This window comes from Polyodon spathula, chromosome 2, assembly GCF_017654505.1.
Source record: "Polyodon spathula isolate WHYD16114869_AA chromosome 2, ASM1765450v1, whole genome shotgun sequence".
NCBI classification, from domain to species: Eukaryota; Metazoa; Chordata; class Actinopteri; order Acipenseriformes; family Polyodontidae; genus Polyodon; species Polyodon spathula.
In genome coordinates, this window is record NC_054535.1 from 41,970,104 (window position 1) to 41,981,423 (window position 11,320).

The window sequence follows — 11,320 nt, forward strand, 5'->3', positions numbered from 1 at the left end:
ATGCGATAATATTGTCTCCTACTCTGGACATTTGAGGAATTTGAATGATTTACTGTAGATTAAACAGAAGGGTAAGCATATTTGAACCCTAGCTGTTTGTGGCTGTGTCCAGGGTTCAAAGGTGGGGTTATGTAAGGATTTTTGCCTATGTAATTCTATAGGGTGCAAAACTTTTGGACAGAGCTGTACGTCTTACACGCACAAAGTACTATAGAAATACAGGACATTTCAGACATGAGTCATCAGTTAAAATGCCAGTATATTTACGAGGGATACTTGGATGCAAGGATTTTACATGCAAAATAAAATTGTATTCTCTGGAAGGTTGTGCTTTAGTGATTCAAGTCTTTTTAAAAATTGTGTTGTATCCTTAACATAGCTTGGTAATTTCTCAACATGTGACCTAAGCTGTTTTTCTGCTATCTCAGCTATTTTGTGTGCTGGATTATCAATCGTGCTGACTATCATTCGCATAGGGATTTTAGGATTTCAAATTATAACAAGTGCTTAATAACAGTAACATTTTATTTAAAGTTGGTGTTGAACTTAAATCCGTTCATGGCCCCTCAGCAACATGAACATACTAACAGCCTTATATATAAAAAAATGCTCCCCCTTTCAAAATTTTCACCTTTTGTTGCTTATAGCCTTATTAAAATGCATTAAAATGGTTTTGTTTTTGTTTTTTTTTAATTTATCTGCACATCCTACCCCACAACTTCCAAGTGAAAAATATATTCTAGAAATTTGTAGAAAATTAATTAAAAATAAAAACTGAAATAGCTTGGTTGGATAAGTGTCTGCCCCCCTTGTAATAGCAATCCTAAATTAGCTCAGGTGTAACCAATCGCCTTCAAAATCAAAACACCAAGTGGCCTCCACCTGTGTAAAATTGTAGTGATTCACACGATTTTAGGATAAATTCAGCAGTTCCTGTAGGTTCCCTCTGCTGGGTAGTGCATTTCAAAGCAAAGACTTAACCATAAGCACCAAGGCGCTTTCAAAAGAACTCTAGGACAAAGTTGTTGAAAGGCACAGATGAGGGGATGGGTATAAAAAAATATCAAAGGCCTTGAATATCCCTTGGCGCACGGTCAAGATGATTATTAAGAAGTGGAAAGTGTGTGGCACAACCAAGACCCTGTCTATATCAGGCCGTCCCTCCAAACTGGATGACCGAGCAAGAAGGAGACTGATCAGAGAGGCCAATGGCAACTTTGTAAGAGCTACAGGCTTTTATAGCCAAGATTGCAAAAAAAAAAAAAAGTATGCAAAAAAACACTCAGATTCTGTAGCCATGTGGCAAAAAGTTTTGTGGTCTGATGAAACTAAAATGGAACTTTTTGGCCTAAGTGCAAAGCACTGTTTGGCGCAAACCCAACATAGAGCATCACCCAAAGAACACCATCCCTACTGTGAAGCATGGTGGTGGCAGCATCATGTTATGGGGATGTTTCTCATTGGCAAAGACTGGGGCACTTGTCAGGATAGAAGGGAAAATGAATGGAGCAAAGTACAGAGAAGTCCTTGAGGAAAACCTGCTGCCCTCTGCAAGAAAGCTGAAACAGGGACGGAAGTTCACCTTTCAGCATGACAATGATCCAAAGCACACAGCCAAAGCTACACTGGAGTGGCTAATGAACAAAAAGATAAGTGCCCTTGAGTGGCTCAGTCAGAGCCCCCGACTAAATCCAATTGAAAAGATTTGAAGATTCCTGTCCATCAACGCTCCCCAAGGAACTTGACAGAACTTGAACAGTTTTGTAAAGAAGAATGGTCAAATATTGCCAAATCTAAGTGTGCAAAGTTGGTAGAGACCTATCCCAACAGACTCACAGCTGCAATTGCTGCTTCCACCAAGTATTAACTCGGGGGGATGGAGAGTTATCCAATTATGATCTTTCAGTTTTGTATTTTTAATATATAATTTATTTTCTCAAAAAACTTTTTTCCCCTTGACAGTGAGGAGTATGGTGTGTAGATAAGTGGAGAGTGAGAGAGAGAAAGAGAGAAATGTTCATGTTAGACTATCCAAGCCAAACCTTTTCAGGTAGCAAGAGTTATAATGCAGACATGAGTTTGTTTTATCAACAGTCAGTCAATGATAAACCCACCCGCAATTCTCTGTGATTGGTTGAAAATATAAACGTTGACTTGCAGTTCTCTGTGATTGGTTGCAAAAATTAAAGTTGACTCTTCAGTAATTTTCCAGATTTGCTTTGCCTGGTGACTTGCAACACACCAAAGGCGGTGGTGAGTATGTCCCACTCTGTCGTGCCTTATTGCTCACATACACATTTAAAATAAATAAAACTACTGTTTACCAAAAGGAGAAAAATGAAATAGAAAAGGTAATGTATGTACCATCTACAGCTAGACAAAAAAAGCAGTGCTCTAAACAGAAGGCAAAACTGGAAGTTTGAAATGCTGGACGCTTTTCTTAAAAGATCACTTTTGTTAAAAATGCTGTGTATGTTGTATTCTGTATGTAGAACTTTGTCATTATACAGGTTTAGAGGAGATCCATTTTACACACAAAACTTCTTGAATAACATACATATTCTATTTGACGTATGTTTAGTTTTTGAATCAGGTCAAAACTTTGATGTCCAGGTCATCCCAGGTCAGCCACAAAAAAATCTATTTGACTTCTCTAGACTTACTTCTATGGTTGGTTATGTGTTCTATAAAATCCATGTATGGCTCAAATTTGAAATCTGGGGCACTAAATCCCCCAAGGACAGATTTAAATGCCACATTCATACTGTATTGCTTAATCAGAGTTCCTTAAGGCTTGGCTGGTGTATAATTCCCTCCACACCTAAGACTTTGATGATTTAAGTAATAGCATTAATAAACTAATGTTCTTCAAGTACTGGGTCTTCATACCATTTTTTGGGATAGAAATCAAAAGGAAATGTATGACTACATTTTTTTAATTTTTTTTATTGGATTTGGAAACTGTTAACAATTTGCGAGAATAAATAGTGTTGACAGATCTGTACATAAGAGGATGTGCGGAAAGTAATCTACTCCAGAAAATTCAGCTTCCACTTGACATTCTTGCTCATCTTTGGAGGAATTAAAAGTTCTGTATCTAGGAAGAAAAAAAACAAACAGTAAAACTGAATAATTACATGCTTTAGTAAAAACTATTCCATACAGCACTGTTATTTTGATAACTAAACTATCAATAGGTATAAAAATAGTAGTCCACAATCTGTCAGTGAAATTGGCAGCAAGTGTTCCAAGCAATGGATGAGCAAAAGAAACTTACTGGAGTGCCTGTGTTTTGTTGGAGGCCCACCTGCCAGATCTCAGGGATAGATTTGTCCATCAGCTGCAGTGTTTCTTCTAAAGTCTGTTGTAGTATCAGGGCCTGGCTGTCATATCAGAAAAGAACCAGCGCTTTCAAAAGGCAGTGCACCTCGCCTGTACAGAAACAGAAGGCATGGAACACAAATGTTCAGAAGCAATGTTGAAACAGTAAAAATATGAATCACAGCACTCCCTACACTCACTGAGCTGAATCTACGGTTTTGACTGGCCCTGGATTTAACACAACATTCGTCGTCACAACCCTGTCTACTTCTCTGCACCAAGTCATTAATGATTGAATGGATTAACATCCATTGAGATGCTTTCCAGCACCTTGTGGAGTCTGTTTCACGTTGTTTCAAGGCTGTGGTTACAGTAAATGGTGTCCCAACCCAATATTCGCCACAATCGCTAATGAAGTTGTTGGGCAGTGAATGCAATTGTTTATTATTCAGTCGTGGACAAGTTCTACCTGTTTACTTGTTGACAGTCTGGACGATCTCTCCCAGAGCCTGCAGTAGAGCCACATCCTCCACTGGGCTGCCCTCCTTCATGCTGTGCTTCTTGCACTCTGCTTTCCGAAGATTCTTAGAAGACCTCCTGCATGGCAACCAAGCGGTTAATTTTCATTTTGCATAAGTTTTTCAGAAACCATCAAAAAAGAAAACTACAAAGATAAAAATAAATAGCATAAAACCTGCTTTTGCTGTAGGAGTGGCACAAGTGCATATACAATAACTAGCAAGCTTGGAACACTGAATTTAGCATATTTTCCCAAAATGGTGTAAAGCACGACAAAAAGTGAACAGCTGACATTTTACTAAAACGTGGAGAACCAGAAGTTGCCCGGTACACAGAGGCTTATCCCTTACTCACACACTTTTATCACCAGGTCAGTATCTAATACTTATTTTTAATTGAACACAGTACTTCTTGAACTACTCTGTGCACTGAAAAAGAAACAAGGGTAAATCTACTATATGGATAATAAACTGTAATCAGATCTTATTTAACCTACAAATCATAACTCACATCACTGGTATTAGCCAGATCATTCAAGGGTAAAAAGACTAATCTTAAATCATCCGCATTCCAGAATTATCAGCCATGCCTGGTACTCAGACTAATGAGATGACCCCTGACACTTACACAGAGATCTTAGAATTGCTGCGAGAGTACTTGGAACTCATGTTGCTGGCTGTCATCATGCTGCTGGCCTCTGAGAACAGGTCAGAGTCTGGACAGTCTGGTATCTCATCATCTCCATCAAGCACCGTGGCAAGCAGGTTTTTATATGGAATTGGGCATCTGGAATAAATCTTTTAGATCCCTTTAAAAAATATATATATATTATTATTACTGTTTTTTTACATACGTATACCAAGAAATATGCCAACACGTGTTGAAACACCCCCACCTCCCAGGAAATCACAGAGAGGAGGATTTTAATGTTTTTACCTAGAAGCTCCTGCCTGGCCGCCTCTTTCTTTAAGTAAAGAGTAACAGAAAGTAACAGAGCAGTACAGTAACAACATCAGTGCAAGCATTAATAACTGGAGGATGTAGGGTCGCAAAATAAAGTGCAGAGATGTACAGAGACAATCAATCACACCGATTGTTGCATCAAAGGTTTATTGCAGTGGTCATCAAACAACAGAGCGCTCCGGAGAATATCGGTCACTTTATCAGTAACCAGTGTATTCTGCCGGGGTAAAGCACGTACATGGGTTATATATGTTTCACACAAAATTCCTTGCTCCTATCAGGATTTGGCACGCAGCACACAATTCCTTTGTCCTTACCCCCTAAACCTGTCCCCTCTCTCAGTTTAACCAATGGATAGCAACTGTAGGGCTTGATTGCCCCCTCCATTGCGTTTGTTATGTTCATCTCAGACTAGATTTTATGATCTAGCAAGCATTTCATGGTTGAGCACACATTCCAATTCTCCTTCTACCCTCTTTATGGCCCCGGACATCTGACCCAACCTAATGGTGTACTGGAACATTCTGCCCTTCCCCCCTCCTTTCACAAATTCCTAACTAAACATTGCAAAACCACACCCATGATTGTTGGTTGATCTGTTATCCTGTTTGGTTCCTTCAAGGAAGTAAAATAAATGGCAGAGCAACAACCACTGTCTGTGATGTTACACCGGGGACTGGATGGGCAAGGGGAATGAACTACTCCCTCACCCACAAATATGACAGTTCCTCCAGGGCAGGCTTGGGACATGTTCATGTTGCAACGTGTGGGCAATCACAGTGCCACTGCTTATGCTAACCCTGCTGCTCTGTGGATACATACAACAGTCTTGTTAGTGCTACCAATCCTACACCTGTTATGAGCACCTAAAATTCATCACAATGTTTTTTTCTGCAGAGCCTTATCCTTATTTATACTTTAAATACTGCATAAATACAGGAAAACTGAAGAGTTTTTGCCAGGCTGTGTGCCAGGTTAGCCAGCTTGTCCTCAGGAAAGCCGAGCTTTGCCGCCATGCACAAGGCGTGCTGACAGCTGGTGCTGGACACAAAGGTGTCAAGAGCCCTCTGGGTCTCCCCACAGCGAGAGAAGAGGAGGCCGGCCTGCTCCTGGTGCTGCTGCTCGCTCAGGCGCTCCCCATAAGCACATCTCTCCTCCTAGGAACAAAGGTAAACAGGCTTGCTACATTTCAACTGTAACTTTTTGGGTAACTGACTGAAGCCGTGGTTCACAAGCATTATCGAAATAGTCGGCTAATAAAAGCTTGCTTATAACTGAAGTTTAAAATAAGCTGTAAATACATTTGAGCTGTAATTTGTTGCTTGTTTGTAACTAAAGGGGGATAAACCAATGTGTTGCCACAATCTACTAGCAAATAGTGCTGTACATCTGGACTCCACAATGAAAAATTGTGCCTACCTTGTACTCTTGGCTCTCAACTGGATACATCTTTAGACTCTTCGTTGTATAACTTTTGGTCTCTTACCAGGTTTAAAAAGTCAGGAAAGTGTTCTTGACCTGACGGATAACATTAAAATAAATCAATAACCACCAGTCAGCAAGCCAGCCGCCTGAACTTAAAAAACAAAAATGGTGAAGAGAGTTCATTGCTGACTAAAGTTTATCGGATCACTTCTGCCTCTTACCACATTTGCTAAGATGTAGAGCCTTTTTGTAACACTTCAAATGGTTGCCTATTGTGTATCGCTGGTAGTTGATTTCCATTTTCTTCAGGGTATTTAGAAAAGGTAGATATTCCTTTGGATCCTGGAAAATTTTGATTAGAAAATCAGATTTCTGTTTGTTATATGTAAACTTGACAATTATCTGTCTATATCAGGATATAGAGAAATCATTATGCTTGCCACAGATATGTAGCATATGTACTTATAGATTAAAGTTAAGAGCCTTAATCAATATGGGCTGTAGTTCTAGTGTAGGGTTAACTTAGTGCCATGTGCTTGTACAATGTTTTAAAAGGGTTTTCATAGAGCAATATAAAATTGAATTTTGTGACTGTGGCATAGTGGGAGTACCAACTTCATTTGTGTGTTAATCATAAGGTTAAACAATCAATTTGGTCAGAAACTAGTAAGTTCTTTCTCTAAAGCAATTAAAATACTGCCCTGAAATCTCTACTGTTTCTTCACCAGATGTGAATCCGTGCTCTTGGCTCTGGTGTACCTATAGCTGGATTCCAGCTCTGCACCTACATTACCTTCTGAGACTTCTCTACAACCATGATGACTAAATCAAAATCGTATGTTCCCAGAGAGTGGTCGTAGAGTTCATTTACATTCACCAGGAACAGCAAGTACTTAAGAGCTTCCTGTGCACAGACTGCCCCAGGAACCACAAGGGGGTTTACTATGAAACAGAAATACATAGACAGGCTGGTCCCAATCACCCTGCAATAACTTAACTTCACCTATTTTTTTACTGACAAAATAACTGAGGAATGGAAAGGAAGAGACCATAGTACCTCTGAAACTTGTTTGAATTTCAATATAGGTTTTATCAACCCTATCAATGTATTATTTATCTGTATGCTTATTCTTTTTATATGCTGTCAGCTTGAAGGCCAAAAGTGGCCTGGTAGCTTTTTCACTCACCAATAAAGTTTAAGTATCTATGTGTCAGTTTGCAGACGGGCTTCAGGGAGAGGCATGGGGGGCTACTTCAAGGTTCTGAAACATACCATACTATATGTAGGCAATAGTATTACATATTAATTACCACAAAGGGATTCTGCTGTCAGGAGACTTAACTGTAATTATGTGCCTGGATGATAGATTAAAATCATATCTGGGATGAGGATGAAACAAATTGCCTTTGTTCAACTGAGCCAGTAAGACATGACTATAATTATATGTTTTATTAGAAGTAACACTGTGTTATTTCTGTGTTTACACATTTAAACACTGACACAAGCTGTGGTTAGCTAGTTTATCTAAATATTCTTGGTGCTGACCATGATCCAGATATGCAGGCACAGCTTGTTAATATGGATAAGGACGGCCCTGATAAGACAAAGCTTGCAATAAGATGAAGCATATATGGAACGAGTTGTACAGTTTTGTTGCAGGAAATGTGGGGGTGTTAACTGCTGTAACTTATAAGTTTTATATATGGAACAGCAAAAGAGAAGAATGTCTGTGAAAATGTACTGATATATTGGGTGCAATTCTACAGACAGTTGAAATTGGTTTAGTTTGCGCGGGACCAGGAGATGCTTCGGTTGTGTTTTTCTACTTGCCCAGCAGAATGTCCTTGAACATTTTGTTCGGTACATCCCATGTTATCAGATAAGAAGTATGGTAACCATTGGAGGAGCCTGGAGGAGGCTGTGTGCTGGTCGCTATAAATATCAAATGAAAAGGGTGCTTCTTTGTAGTTCTCTGTACTGCGGGGATCTACCCAACCCGTATGACGGCATTTTAAGCTATGAAGATATCTACTGAATTAAAACTACTCTGCTGAGACACAATTAACAAGAGACTTTATGCATTTTTTTTTTACATAACTACAAGCTAGAATGGCCAGGAGACTAATAATGACTCACTTCCACTGCCTGGCGCTACAGGCTTCTGCCGCCCACAGCTAGATGCCAAAATCAAAAGAGTGTTTCAGTGTTTTTTTTCAAACCTGGCTAACCTCAAAAACTCTTGCCATGCGTCAAAGGTCACTGAAGGATTGTTTTAAACAAACTGCCAGTAACACTGCGTTTAGAACTAAGCAGTCCAAGTAATGGAAGCTGAAACTGAAAGAACATTCATTGCTATTTTCATTATGGCACATATGATTTTAGACACCCTTCAAGTCCCAATTAAATGAACCCTCAAAATGTATATGAATGTTCTTCATCAACAGATAGCGATAATGGTAATTCAAGTCTTTAAAATATTTGCAGCCCTCGGACAGTATGTAGTACCTTCGATTTCACGTTGCCTGTTGACTGCTGCATAAGTTTATAAACTGTTTTAGTTCACAGACTCTTATATTAGAACATAAAGGAACTAATTGATTTATTAGACAGAACTTACTTATTAGGATCCATTTTCTCCATAGTGACTCTCTGGGCATCACAGAAAATGTCTACTTTCTTCCCATCAAACCCCGGGTTTGTTTGAACTATATTAGAGGATGGGAGTGGGTACATTGTCTTGGTCTAAAAAAAAAAAAAAAACACAAGTACAACACTCAAACTGTCTATTAGAGTTTGAAGAACTGAAACAATGAGTAACTAAAGCACTAACCCTGAATGTTATGCTAACGCTAATACTAACCCACAGGGTGACATTGTAAAATTATCCAGCATTACAGACATAGCACTGTGGGGCACCCAGAACACCTCTCTGTATCTTCCTACAGCTCAATTTGAGTATAGGATTTGCACTTTGTTCTACCACCCCTTTAAATCCACTAGGAATACAGAGACCATATTACACTGATATTACAAGAAGGAAGGTTCAATGTAAATACTTTAATTGGCATTGCACATTTTTTAAATTTTATTTTAAAATCTAGTCTGTTGTTCAGAAATACTAAAAGAAACTTAATTCAACGACAAACGTTTTGAATAGTCTTTTTCAATGTCTTTAAAGAAATTCTACAGTCCAAACGTTTCTCACTGTTACTGTTATGCTAAAACATTGTGGATAAAATCTTGTAAAATGTGTTCTTGTTTACATATCAGTTAGGGCCATCTGGTGGCTGAATACTGTATTTGCACTCAAGTCTTTAATAAAAAATTTAAAAAAAGCTGAATGATGAAGACTGCTTTTTGACAACAAGAAAACTTCCTTTTTATTTTAGATGATGACAAGTTTGGTAAATTAGGATATTCAAAAGTATTTGAAAACACTTTTGGATTGTTTAGATAATAACAGTAAGGCAACATTTAAACTAGTTAAATCAAATTAGATACATATAAAGAAACCACAATGGAAGTTAATTTAAAAAAAAAAAAAAGACCGTATTTTTATGTTTTTTTGCAAGGCTTGCTGCTGTAGCATTTAGAATTGCACTGCATGCAGTTACGCACACAGAACCACTTCCTTGCTTGACAAAACTTGCTGCACTTGCAAGAAATGAAGCCTTGCATCTTCAAAATCTGTTCAGGAACTGTGCATCTGCTCAAAGCACATTTCACAATTTGATTGTATCACTTTACTCAAACTCGTTTTTTTCTGTTTTGTTCTTTGTTTGTTTGATATTTTCCATTTCGCAACTGGAGCAAAATAATTTGCTGAAAGACTGAAATAACCTTTCACTTTGTTCTTTCATAATTTGTAAATGCTCAAATCGCAAAATGGTTATTTTTGTTGGTGATTGACCAAACCCTGACTCTCTATTATTCTTAGTATTACTAATACATTATTATTAAAAAACAAAGTAAATAAATAAATAAATAAATAAAAATCAGGAACAGAGTTTAGACTTACTTTAGTTCTGTTAGGTACAGGTTCACATGGTTTACTGAGTTTATCTGCTTCAAGAACAGTTCTACATTTTCTACAAACACCTGAAAAAAGGATTGATCACCATCAGAAAATTCTGAATCAGATTAGTGATTTATGTGAACAACAGTTCAGAGTTCCTTGTTTTTTTTTTGTTTTTGGCCCCTTACTGTTAAGAGCAGGGTCTACCAGATTCACAGGAACGTGTAGAACTGTGATGGGTGGAAGGGTATGTTAATTCTATAGCAACCTGCATTCAAATAGTTACAGTCTGTCCAGTAATCTGATAAGTATGTATCTTTTAATCTGGATTCATCATTCACAAAATAAATTTGATCACATTTAATATTTGCCAAAGCAAATGAACAGACAAGTACCTTGGGGTTGTGGTCACAGATCAGGTCAATTCTGAGCTTCTTCATATAGTCAAAGGCATCTTTGAACATCAGCCTTTCCAAAAACAACATCATGTTATAATTACAACAAAAACCTGGCTAAACACAGAACCTAGTCAGTCTGCTAAAATTCAGATTATTTTGTTTCCTACTTCAAAGCATATACAATAATTTATAAACATTGACAGCATGGTGTAACAGCCACCATTTTGATAATGCATAAACCTTTTGGAAGTTGGTCAATTGAAAATACCTTTCTCTTTTTGTCAAGCTAGTATCCAAATTTAACACAAGGATTGAGACAACCTTTATAAAAGTTAACCACAGTGTTTTATGCAGTTTCAGCACCAGTATAGGGTTATCCTATAAGTTTGTCATTGTTTACCCTGGTTTGCCATGCTTATTACTGTAAAAACCTTTTTATAAGTCTATTTCCTAGGTATTTTTAGGGGGTCTGTGGCAAAGTGGCTAGTGGAGGGTAACAGGTGTAGCGGTGATGCGATGCAGGAGTGACAGGCAGACAACGATATCCAGTGAAAAAGTGCTTTTATTTGTAATCCAGGTCTGGTGACCGTCAAATAATAAATCCCCGGCTATATACAACAATGTGTAAAGCGCGGGGATAGCAATAACAGGGCACAGTCCCGAACAAAATCAAACACA

At 38.1% G+C, this 11,320-nt stretch overlaps 1 pseudogene; it reads right to left on the reverse strand.

The window, feature by feature from the left end:
* Positions 1 to 2,986: 2,986 nt before the first annotated feature.
* LOC121326605 lies at positions 2,987 to 10,732 on the reverse strand (annotated as a pseudogene).
* Between the last annotated feature and the right edge of the window lie 588 nt (positions 10,733 to 11,320).